The following is a 12,763-nucleotide window of genomic DNA, read 5'->3' on the forward strand; positions in this document are numbered from 1 at the left end:
CTTGAGCTATCAAGTCCATTGCCATACTTTTCTGATGCACCTTCGTTATGATCGCCCTGTTATGTGTAACGTTAGACGAACCCAAAAGCACCCCATCGGGCATGAAGGTACTTGATACTCTCATCGTTTAAGAAATTATCCATAAGTTACTGTAAGGGCATTTCCCTACTTGGTGTTTTGGATGATGATGACAACCCATTGTTGGTCTAATCGTGTGCTAAGTGCTTCAGGCTCTCGGTGGTTAGGCTTTCATCGGATAGCTATTCTCTCTGGAAGGAAAAGATCGAAGACGGAGTTTTCTACTCTTTTTATCTCTTTGGTCGTAGGGAACCCATACTATCAAGAGGGAATCCACATTGGAAGGAGTTGGGGGAATCTTTTCACGTACACTTGCCTCACCCCTCTCTTGCCTTCCTTCGCTGTGAAAGAGAGCTCTTCCCTTCCTGTCCTACTACTTGCTGTGGCTTCCCAGCGGTTGTACCGCTCCCTGGAGCGGTTGTACCGCCGGTTCTTGACGCTCTCCAGTCTTGACCGAGCGGTTGTACCGCTGCCTCCGGGCGGTGGTACCGCCACCATGCTCCGCAAAGACTACGACGGTTGTTCCGGCCAAGCACCGCCCAAGTACCGGTCAGACTTCTGTTTTGATGCGGTACTCGGGTGGTGGTGGACCGGTACCACCGGTGCCCCGAGCGGTTCTACCGCTCAGGACTTAGCCGCCCGAGCACTCAAGGCCAAGTGGTTGCACCGGTCGTGTACCGCTCGACTACCGCACTCAGGGGTGACTCCCTACTGTTTCTATGCGGTGGTTGAGCGGTGGCTGGGCGGTTGGTCCGGTTGTTCTCTTAAACCGGTACTACCGCCTGGTCGCCCGGTTGTACCGCCTGGTAGGGTTCTGCATGTATGCCGTGAGTCCCGGTTGTACCGGGACAAGGAGCGGTTGTACCGCTGCAGTACAGAAAACGCAGTAACGGTTGGATTTTTTGGGTTGCTATATAAGGATGCTTCTTCCACCTACCACACTCACCTCTTACCTCTCTCACTCCACCATTAATGCTACTCAAGCTCTCTTGCCCGATCTCTCTCTCTAGCCACTCAAACTTGTTGTTTTGCTAGGGATTGAAGGAGGAGACCTAGATCTACACTTCCACCAAAGGATATTTGCTTCCCCCATACTTTCTTGTGTGGATTTTGTTATTCTTGGGTGTTTGAGCACCCTAGACGGTTGAGGTCACCTCGGAGCCACATTCCATTGTGGTGAAGCTCCGCGGTTTCATTGGGAGCCTCCAATTAAGTTGTGGAGAGAGCCCCAACCTTGTTTGTAAAGGTCCGGTTGCCGCCTCCAAGGGCACCAATAGTGGAATCACGACATCTCGCATTGTGTGAGGGCGTGAGGAGAATACGGTGGCCCTAGTGGCTTCTTGGGGAGCATTGTGCCTCCACACCGCTCCAACGGAGACATACTTCTCCTCAAAGGGAAGGAACTTCGGTAACACATCCTCGTCTTCACCGGCTCCACTCTTGGTTATTTCATCCCTTTACTTGTGCAAGCTTATTTGTGTTATTTACCTTGCTTGCTTGTGTGCCTATTGTTGTTGCATCATATAGGTTGCCCACCTAGTTGCATATCTAGACAACCTACTTTGATGCAAAGTTTAAATTTGGTAAAGAAAAGTTAAAAATTGTTAGTTGCCTATTCACCCCCCTCTAGTCAACTATATCGATCCTTTCAATTGGTATCAGAGCCTCGTCTCTTGATTAAGGACTTTACCATCTGAAGAGTATGGTTGACGTCGTAGACGATGTGGAGGAGCACTCCGGTGCGAATCCGGTCTCGTCTACGGGAGATGGGGGAACCGCGGTCTCTCGTGAGGAATTCAATGTGGCGTTGGACACATTGAAAACCTCCATGACGACCGAGGTCGAAAGCATGTTTAATAAATTCATAGAAGGGCTTAAACTTTCCACCGCACCGTTGAAAGGGGGTGATCCCACTAACAAGGTGACGGATGCTACCTCCGACAAGGGGGAAGCTACTAGCGAGAAAGCTCCTTCTTCTAGTGGTAAAATTGGCACCGGCATCTTTGCCCATGTGGAACCTCCACTTGTCTATGGTGGACCGCTTCCTTCCACTCATTTGAATCATGCCGGCCCGGCCCCTAAGATTGAGAAGAATGTGGAATTTGATTCTTGGGTCTATCGTTTTAAGCGTCATTTAAACCATGTGAACACTAACCTTTGGAGAATCATTGAAGAAGGTTTCTATCCGCATGACCGAAGCAACTTCACTCCTAGAGAAGCCGTGGATAATCAATTCAATGAGAATGCTCTCTTCATCATCCAAGAAGCAATCCCACCCGAAGATCTTCCTCATCTCTGGCCCTACTCCGTGGCCAAAGATGCTTGGCACCAAGTGGTTTCCCTCTATCGGGGAAGCGCAAGCATTCAACGCTCCAACTATGAAGTGGTGCAAGATGAAGCTGATGAGTTTGCAATGAAAGAAGATGAAGAACCTCGTGAGCTTTATCGGAGGGTAACCAAACTCGCGGTCTCTCTTTGAGATCATGGAAGTAAGGACACGGATGACAATTGGATCAAGCGCAAATTCCTCAAGGCAATGATGCCCTACCACAAAGCCATGTCCTCTGTCATTCGTCAAAGGTCGGACTTCCACACCTTGTCCTCAAGTGAAGTGTTGGATGAGTTTGTTGCTATGAGCATCTTGGACAAGACCGCCGACAATGCGGTACTTCGCTCTCAAAGAGTAAAGAAGCCCAACCTTGCACTAAAGGCCAAGGTTAGTATGGAGGAAGAGGATGAAGAGGAAGAAGAGGAGAGCAACCTCGAAGATACGAAGTATGCCTATCATGAACACATGGCTCTTGCTTCATGGCAATTTTGGAGCAAGAAGAACTCAAGGCCCAACTTCAACAAGAACAATTCAAGTGGCGCAAAGGGCAAGCAACGAGTGAGGACTTGCTTTAATTGTGGCAATGTGAGCCACTTTGTTGTGGAGTGCCCTTATGAGAAGAGGGAAGACAATGGTGGCAAGCTCATCCGAAAGGACAAGGCCAAGTCTTTCCCCAACAAGAGCAACTTCACCAAGAAGACTCCTCCCAAGGCATTGGTGGTACAAGAAGAGTACAATGAGGATGATGACGATGATGAAGATGGTGAGTTGGTTGCCATGGCCTCAGTTGCCATTGCGACGACTCCACGGGTGTCTCTCTTCGACTCACCCAACGAGAGCATCACCGCCAAGTGCCTCATGGATAAAGCCACCAACAAGGTAACCCCCAACATCAAAACTACCATCATTAATCATCCTTCCTTGACGGATGGCATTGATGAACATGAGGGAACTAATGTGGAGGAAAATGAGTTTGAGACCTTTATGGGTAAACTCAAGGGTAAATCCAAGAAGCACTTCGTTGCTCTCTTGGAACAACTTGGTGAAGCCAATGACATGATCGAGGCTCACGAAGATACCATCTCTAAGATGGAGGGGCATAGTCATGACTATGCCGATGATATTTCGGATCTTTCCAATGCTCTTGAGGAAGAGCGTGGTCTTCGTTTGGCTCTTGAGAAGTCACACAACGATGATCATGCTAAGTTAAAGAAAGATCTTGATCATGCTCTTGTTGTTTCTCGTGTGCTAAACTCCGAGAAGGCCGAGCTTGGGGTTGATCTTGCTAGACTCAAAGAGGAGTTTGACATTCTCGACAAGGCTCACAAAGTCTTGAAGGGTGCTCATGCTTGTCTCAAGGAGTCTCATGATCAACTTCAAGTAAAGCTAACCAAGGAGAAAGCCACATTTCCTCATATGGTGTTAATTGATAATGCAAATGCTACTAACCCATGTCGTGAGCATGTGCATCTTGTTGAGAAGAATGCTAAGTTAAAGGAGAAGCTTGAGAAGGGTCTTGTGTCTTGCATACAAGGCGAGAAGAACCTCAACGACCTTTTGAGCAATCAAAAGGAAGTTGTGGCCAAGGAAGGGATTGGGTACGCACCCAAGTCCAAGATTAAGAAGAAGAATGACAAGACCAAACGACCTTCCCTTCTCAAGCAAACCTTTGTAAAGTAAGGAGAGGGTGCTACTAAGGAGAAGAAGAAGAAGACCGTGAAGGGTGGTGATGCCAAGATGGGCAACACTTCCCTTCCCAACAAAGCCGGCGACTTTAACCCTTCTTATGTGTTGTGCCGTGCTAGTGATGGACATGTTTATGCCAAATTTGTTGGTTCTCCTTATGAGTACATTGAATGGTCTATTTGGGTCCCTAAGACCCTTGACCTAACATCAAAGGACCCATTACAAAATGGGTACCTAAAACCAAGCATTGATCTCTTGTAGGTGTTTGCTTCCGGTGGGGGATCATGGTTGCTCGATAGTGGAGCTACAAATCATATGACCGGAAGCAAGGACTTGGTGGTGGACATGCACAAAATTCCATCTATGCCCACCAATGTCGAGTGGGGTGATGCCTCGTCTTCTAAGGTATTGGGACTTGGCAAGGTTGTCATTTCTCATGATCTCACGATCGAGAAGGTCATGCTTGTTGAGTCCCTTGCATACAATTTACTTTCCGTTCGTCAACTTGCAATCATGGGCTTTGCCACTTTCTTTGATATTGATACCGTGGCCCTCTTGTGGAGCAAGACTCTTAAAGTAGCCTTTGTTGGGCATGTCGAGAACGGTCTATATGTGATTAACTTTTCGGAGCGACCCACTAAGACCGCGACATGCCTAATGGCTAAAGTTGATGTGGGATGGCTTTGGCATCGCCGTTTAGCCCATGTCAATATGAGATCTTTGCAAAGTCTTCTCAAGGGGGACCATGTTCGTGGACTAACAAATGTTAGTTTTGCTAAAGATCGTGCTTGCAGTGCTTGTATCGAAGGAAAGCTACATGAGAAGGCTCACCCTCCCACGACTATCATTTACTCGAAGAGGCCTTTGGAGCTCCTTCACTTGGATCTCTTTGGGCCTCCATCCTTTGATAGTCTTGGGGGTAGAAAGTATTGCTTGGTGATTGTGGATGACTACTCAAGATACACATGGGTATATTTCTTCAAGAGGAAGAGCGAGACCCAACAAACCGTCATTGACTTTGCAAATGAAGCCCAACGTCAACACAATGCAAAGATCTTGAATATAAGAAGCGACAACGGCACCGAGTTCAAGAACTACACCTTGGATGAGTTTCTTAGTGATGAGGGGATCAAGCATCAATATTCCACACCATACACACCTCAGCAAAATGGTGTAGCGGAGAGGAAGAACCGGACGTTGATGGATGCGGCAAGGACCATGATGGCGGAGTTCAAGTCTCCATACAACTTTTGGGCCGAAGCCATCAACACCGCGTGTCATGCATCCAATCGACTCTACCTCCGCAAGGTCTTGAACAAGACTCCATATGAGATACTCACCGGTAACAAGCCCAACCTCAAGTACTTTTGGGTGTTTGGGTGTAAGTGTTCCATTCTCAAGAAAGGTGTTCGTTTGTCTAAGTTTGAGGCTAGAGCTTATGAGGGCATATTTGTTGGTTATGCTACAAACTCTCATGCTTACCGTGTCCGCAATAAGTCGTGGACTTATTGAGGAGATGTGTAACATGGAGTTTGATGAGAATAACGGCTCCCAAATGGAGCAAAGTGGCACTTGTGATGTAGGTGATGAAATTCCTCCTCAAGCCATAAGAAGAATGGGTGTTGGTTTTATCCTACCCATTGAGGAACCCCTTGTGGCTGAAGGAGAAGGACAATGCTCCACTCAAATGGAGCCATCACCAACCCAAGGCCCACATGCTTCCGAAGAACAAAGTGAAGGCCCTCAACCTCCTGAACAAGACCAAGGGCAAGATCATGCTCAAGACGGTGTTGACACACCAAGTGATGCTCAAGGTCAAGTTCTCTCCTCCGAGCAAGTTCAAGATCAAGAACAAGCTCAAGACGGCGCTCAAGATGATCAAGTGACCGCTCCTCATCTCACCACCGAGGAGGAATTGGAGCGTCGTGCCGCCAAGATTGCATCCAAGCTCTCCACCAAGGGTCATCTCATGAAAAATGTGCTTGGAAGTATTCAAAAGGGGGTAAGCACTCGTAGACAATTGGCAAACTATTGTGAACATCACGCGTTTGTCTCTTGTGTTGAACCCCAAAAGGTATATGAAGCACTCGAAGATCCGGATTGGCTTAATTCTATGCATGAAGAACTCAACAACTTCAAGTACAACAAGGTGTGGAGATTGGTGCTAAGGCCAACCGGGAACCACAATGTCATTGGAACCAAGTGGATATTCAAGAACAAGCAAGATGCTCATGGGACCATCGTCCGCAACAAGGCAAGATTGGTGGCACAAGGCTACTCCCAAGTCGAGGGTATCAACTACGGTGAAACCTTTGCTCCCGTTTCTCGCCTTGAATCCATTCGTTTGTTGATTGCTTATGCTTCTCATCACAACTTTAGGTTGCAACAAATGGATGTGAAGAGTGCTTTTCTTAATGGTCCCATTAATGAGTTGGTATATGTCAAGCAACCCCCCGGGTTCGAGGATCCCTACTTTCCCGATCATGTGTATCAACTCGATAAGGCACTCTATGGCCTTAAACAAGCCTCACGTGCGTGGTATGACCACCTTACCGAGTTGTTACAAGACCGTGGATTTGAAGTTGGGCTAATCGACCCCACTCTTTTTACTAAGAAGGTCAAAGGGGAGTTGTTTGTGTGCCAACTATATGTTGATGATATTATCTTTGGTTCCCCTAACAAAGCTTTCAATGAGGAATTTGCCGCTCTCATGACCTCAAAGTTCAGGATGTCTTCCATGGGAGAGTTGAAGTTCTTTCTCGGGTTCGAAGTGAAGCAAAGAAGAGAAGGAACCTTCATCAACCAAGCCAAATACACTCAAGACATGCTCAAGAGATTCAAGCTAAGTGATGTCAAGCCGGCTTCCACTCCAATGCCCACCAAGTGCCAACTTGACATTGATCCCAATGGTAAAGCAGTGGATCAAAAGGTATATCGCTCCATGATTGGCTCCTTGCTTTACCTTTGTGCATCTAGACCGGATATCATGTTGAGTGTGGGAATTTGTGCATGGTTTCAAGCCGCACCTAAGGAAAGCCACTTTGTGGCGGTTAAGCGAATCTTTCGATATTTGGCTCATACCCCAAACTTTGGCTTATGGTACCCAAGAGGAGCAAACTTCAAGCTTGTAGGTTATTTGGACTCGGATTGGGCAGGAGACAAAGTGGATAGGAAGTCCACTTCCGGAGGGTGCCAATTCCTTGGTTGCTCTTTGGTAAGTTGGTCTTCTAAGAAGCAAAGTTGTGTGTCTCTCTCGTCCACCGAAGCGGAGTATGTGGCGGCCGGTAGTTGTTGTGCACAACTTCTATGGATGAGGCAAACTTTAAAGGATTACGGTGTCATTTGTGACAAAGTGCCTCTTTGGTGTGACAAGGAAAGTGCCATCAAGATTTCTCTCAACCCGGTGCAACACTTCAAGACGAAGCATATTGAGATTCGGTATCACTTCATCCGGTATCACATTAGGCGAGGGGAAATCGAGCTCAACTACGTCAACACTCATGATAACCTTGCAGATATTTTCACGAAGCCCTTGGATGAAGCAAGATTTCGCGAGTTAAGGCATGAGCTAAATATCATTGATTCGAGCAATGTTGCTTGAACCCTTGCACACCCCACCATACTCAACTTGTTATCTTGTCTAGATGTAGGCATGGACATAGGGGGAGTGTTGTTCTCTCAATGAACTCTCCCTCCCCCATTATGCATAAATTGATCAACTCTTTCACATTAGCCATTGTTGATGGTACTTGTGCTTTAAAGACGAGTTTTGGTCATGGGCCCAAGGATAATTCTTCGCGGTGCCATACCAATTGACTCATACATAGGTGGCTACGGCCACGGCCCTCCTTGGAAGAGTTTGTGCTTTGTGTTTGTCTTTCTTGTCCTGCCTTGGTTTGGTTTCGTAGGCTCTAGGTGTTGGGATCTCCAAGTGTGGTTTTCTTTCGTGTTTTCCTCTTAGGCTCTTGGAGATCCTCACACTTTATTCCAGTGTCTTGTCTATCCCAAGCCTTCCCTTTCCTTGAACCATCTAGTCCAATTGCATACACTTGATCTTGGCTTAGGTGATGGTGACCGGGCGGTACAACCGGTGTCACAGGCGGTTCTACCGCTGGTGCACTCGAGCCGTCCCGCCCCAGGCGGTCTCCTAGTGGTGCTTGAGCGGTTCCACCGCTCAACCACTAGGGTGCCCGTCTGGCCGGTACTACCGGCTGGCTACGGCGGTACTACCGCTGCCTCTTGGCGACGGAAGTACCGCCCGCAACCACTAGCTCGTACTAGGCAGCGGTACAACCGCTTCCTTGAGCGGTACAACCGCCACGCGACTTTGGGCCTATATATACCCGTCGGGGCTGGAGGGGATTTCTTTTTCCCTTCTTCCCCAGCCCTTCCCATCTTGTGCCCTAGCCGCCGGTCGCCATTGCCTCTGTCCCGGAGTTCTTCTCGCGCTTCGGATACATGGGGTCTCCGTGGATCCTCTCCAAGGAGGCCTCCTCCTTCCCGATTTATTCCCATGGATGCCGGTAATGCCCCTTTGTCCTTCGTTCTTTGTTCTAGGGTTTGTTCCCTACTTCTAGGGCATTACTTGACATTCGACATTTATTGTTAAACTATTGGGTGGAAGAAATCTATATTTGCCTCCTGCTTAGTTTGCACTTCTTCGAGATTAGAATATGGGTAGTGTGATTCATATTTCGCGGTTAGATCTATTCCCTACTGGTATTACCACTGTTCAGCGGTTCTACCGCCTCTACGGGCGGTACAACCGCTGGAGCGGTACTACCGGTGGGAGAACCGGTACAACCGGGATATCTGCACCACGTGGCCCTGTTCTGTTCTCTATGTTTGTGCATCCTATCTATTCCTCTGTTTGTGTGTGCAATCCTCTCATCTTTGCTGGGTTTCTTGTGTTCTCCTCGTGTGTGTGTTCAGGTGGCTCTAGTTCTCGCTCTGCTCCTCGCAAGACCAAGAAGAGGGCACGAAGGACTTTGCGCCCGGCCGCGTCTGATGACGAAGAAGAGGTTGTGATTCCCACCAAGCCCACTCGCCGTGAAAAGTCTGCCGCTGCCAAGCAACGTGTGGTGTTGCCGTTGCACCGTTGGAAAGCCAAGGATTGGGAAGCCTTCCGCTCGAAGAATCCTTATGAGGTTCCCATTGCTCCTCGTTGGACCACCGTTCAGTTCCGGAATGAGATGCAAGTGCGGATTGTTATGAACTCTTTGTTGTCATCATCCACCAAAAAGGGGGAGATTGTAAGGGCATTTCCCTACTTGGTGTTTTGGATGATGATGACAACCCGTTGTTGGTCTAATCGTGTGCTAAGTGCTTCAGGCTCTCGATGGTTAGGCTTTCATCGGATAGCTATTCTCTCTGGAAGGAAAAGATCGAAGACGGAGCTTTCTACGCTTTTTATCTCTTTGGTCGTAGGGAACCCGTACTATCAAGAGGGAATCCACATTGGAAGGAGTTGTGGGAATCTTTCACGTGCACTTGCCTCACCCCTCTCTTGCCTTCCTTCGCTGTTAAAGAGAGTTCTTCCCTTCCTGTCCTACTACTTGCTGTGGCTTCCCAGCGGTTGTACCGCTCCCTGGAGCGGTTGTACCGCTGGTTCTTGATGCTCTCCAGTCTTGACCGAGCGGTTGTACCGCTGCCTCCGGGCGGTGGTACCGCCACCATGCTCCGCAAAGACTACGGCGGTTGTTCCGGCCAAGCACCGCCCAAGTACCAGTCAGACTTCTGTTTTGATGCGGTACTCGGGCGGTGGTGGACCGGTTGGTCCGGTCGGACCGGTACCACCGGTGCCCCGAGCGGTTCTACCGCTCAGGACTTAGCCGCCCGAGCACTCAAGGCCAAGCGGTTGCACCGATCGTGTACCGCTCGACTACCGCACTCAGGGGTGACTCCCTATTGTTTCTATGCGGTGGTTGAGCGGTGGCTGGGCGGTTGGTCCGGTTGTTCTCTTAAACCGGTACTACCGCCTGGTCGCCCGGTTGTACTTCCTGGTAGGGTTCTGCACGTATGCCATGAGTCCCGGTTGTACCGGGACAAGGAGCGGTTGTACCGCTACAGTACAGAAAACGCAGTAACGGTTGGATTTTTAGGGTTTCTATATAAGGATGCTTCTTCCACCTACCACACTCACCTCTTACCTCTCTCACTCCACCATTAATGCCACTCAAGCTCTCTTGCCCGATCTCTCTCTCTAGCCACTCAAACTTGTTGATTTGCTAGGGATTGAAGGAGGAGACCTAGATCTACACTTCCACCAAAGGATATTTGCTTCCCCCATACTTTCTTGTGTGGATTTTGTTACTCTTGGATGTTTGAGCACCCTAGACGGTTGAGGTCACCTCGGAGCCACATTCCATTGTGGTGAAGCTCCGCGGTTTCATTGGGAGCCTCCAATTAAGTTGTGGAGAGAGCCCCAACCTTGTTTGTAAAGGTCCGTTGCCGCCTCCAAGGGCACCAATAGTGGAATCACGGCATCTCGCATTGTGTGAGGGCGTGAGGAGAATACGGTGGCCCTAGTGGCTTCTTGGGGAGCATTGTGCCTCCACACCGCTCCAACGGAGACGTACTTCTCCTCAAAGGGAAGGAACTTCGGTAACACATCCTCGCCCTCACCGGCTCCACTCTTGGTTATTTCATCCCTTTACTTGTGCAAGCTTATTTGTGTTATTTACCTTGCTTGCTTGTGTGCCTATTGTTGTTGCATCATATAGGTTGCCCACCTAGTTGCATATCTAGACAACCTACTTTGATGCAAAGTTTAAATTTGGTAAAGAAAAGTTAAAAATTGTTAGTTGCCTATTCACCCCCCTCTAGTCAACTATATCGATCCTTTCAGTTACCATCTTTGTGATTATACTAATAATTGTTGACGATGTGATCTCGTACTATATCAGTCGATTGGGTTTGCTCAGCACAATTGTTCTTCCAACAAATGTGTTCCCATTGTTGCTGACATCCACGTTACTTAACTATGCCTATGATTAGAAAATAGGATCATCCACGTTACTTAGCTAGCCTTAGAGGTGAGACTACGAATCTATTGATGTACATTATTTCACACATGGACATGAGTTTTTCTCCGAATCTCATTTCTATTGCAGACTCGAGAACCATTGCAATTATAGCACACAAAATAAATATTAATTACATAAGTGGAAATTAATATTAACAATCATTATTGCCTCTAGGAAATATTTTCAACAATCTCCCACTTGCACTAGAGTCAATAATATAGTTTGCATAAGTTCTCTAAAACCAATGACATTTCGGTGTTGCTCATGTTTTGCTCATGGTAGCGGCTTTGTCATCGGGTCTGACACGTTCAGATCCGTGTGAATCTGGCATACTTTCACAAATCCTTTATTGACATTATCTCGAATGATGTGATCTTTGCGTTCAATTATTTGGCCTTGTGGTGGGACCTTGGCTCCTTTGCCTGAGTCATGGCGCCACTATTATCACAACAGAGCTCTACTGGGCTCAGCGCACTTGGACCCATGGGAAGTTATTCATGAAACTTGTTGTTCCAAACCGAAGGTGCATAGCCGAAAGTTCTACCTTGTACCAATCCGTAACTTGGTACACCGAAAAGTTCCTTTGAAACTTCTAAAATTGCGACATATTTCGCCTTTGTTGTAGAATCCCCCGCAATGTTATGTTTGCAACTCTTTCATATCACTGCACCACTATTGAGTGTAAAAACATACTTTGATTGAGATTTGAAATCATCTGGATAAGTCATGAAGCTTGCATCAGTGTAACCATTTACAATAAGGTCTTCATTGCCTCCATAAACAAGGAACATTTCCTTAGTCCTTAAGTATTTAAAATGTTTTTAACTATTGTCCAATGAACCAATCCACTTTGGTTCACTTAGTGCATAGGAAACATTTGGTCTTATAGAGCATGCATTATATATCCAATTGTCGAGGCATATGGAACATCACTCATATGCACTCGCTCGTCAACTGTTTGCGACACTAATTCTTGGTTAGTACCGTGTCATGTGACATTGGGAGTAAAACCTCCTTGGTGTTCCTCATTTTAAATCTCTTTAAAACCTTGGTGTTCCTCATTTTTTGTTGACATTATTTGTCTTGAAGTTGCTTACCCACACACCATGCAGTATATCTATATATGTAATGCATAACATGTATGCACTTCAGAAAACTACAAAAGGGGCTTGATTAATCCGGTTTTGCAATGTTTTTTTACTAGTCAATTTTGCAATGTCTGTGGCATAAATTATATGGTACTCGAGAGCAGAGGATATGAAAACATCAAGATGGATTTATATACAAAAATAGGACTACTATTATTATTGGGAGCAACTAGTTGAGGAGTACTAGTTGCGGGCTCCCGTAAGGGTCACTTTTGATGGGCTTAGACTGTGCCACCGCCACATGTCGCATGCTGGGCACTCCCTCGGGATTTTATTTTTTATTTCTCTGTATGTGTTTTCGGGTTTTGGATGATTTTTTTTGCTTTTTTCGCTTTTCCGTTTTCGCCTGATTTTTCCAGGGTTTTTGACAAAAATGCATGTTTTTGTTGAAAAAAGGTTTTTTCCTTTTTGTGAGAGGCACTATTTACTTCTCGTGGAGGCATATATTTGCTCCCGCGAGAGGCACTCGAAAAAGAAAAAAAAACACATTTTTTTTG

This window comes from Aegilops tauschii, chromosome 5, assembly GCF_002575655.3.
Source record: "Aegilops tauschii subsp. strangulata cultivar AL8/78 chromosome 5, Aet v6.0, whole genome shotgun sequence".
Classification (NCBI taxonomy): Eukaryota; Viridiplantae; Streptophyta; class Magnoliopsida; order Poales; family Poaceae; genus Aegilops; species Aegilops tauschii.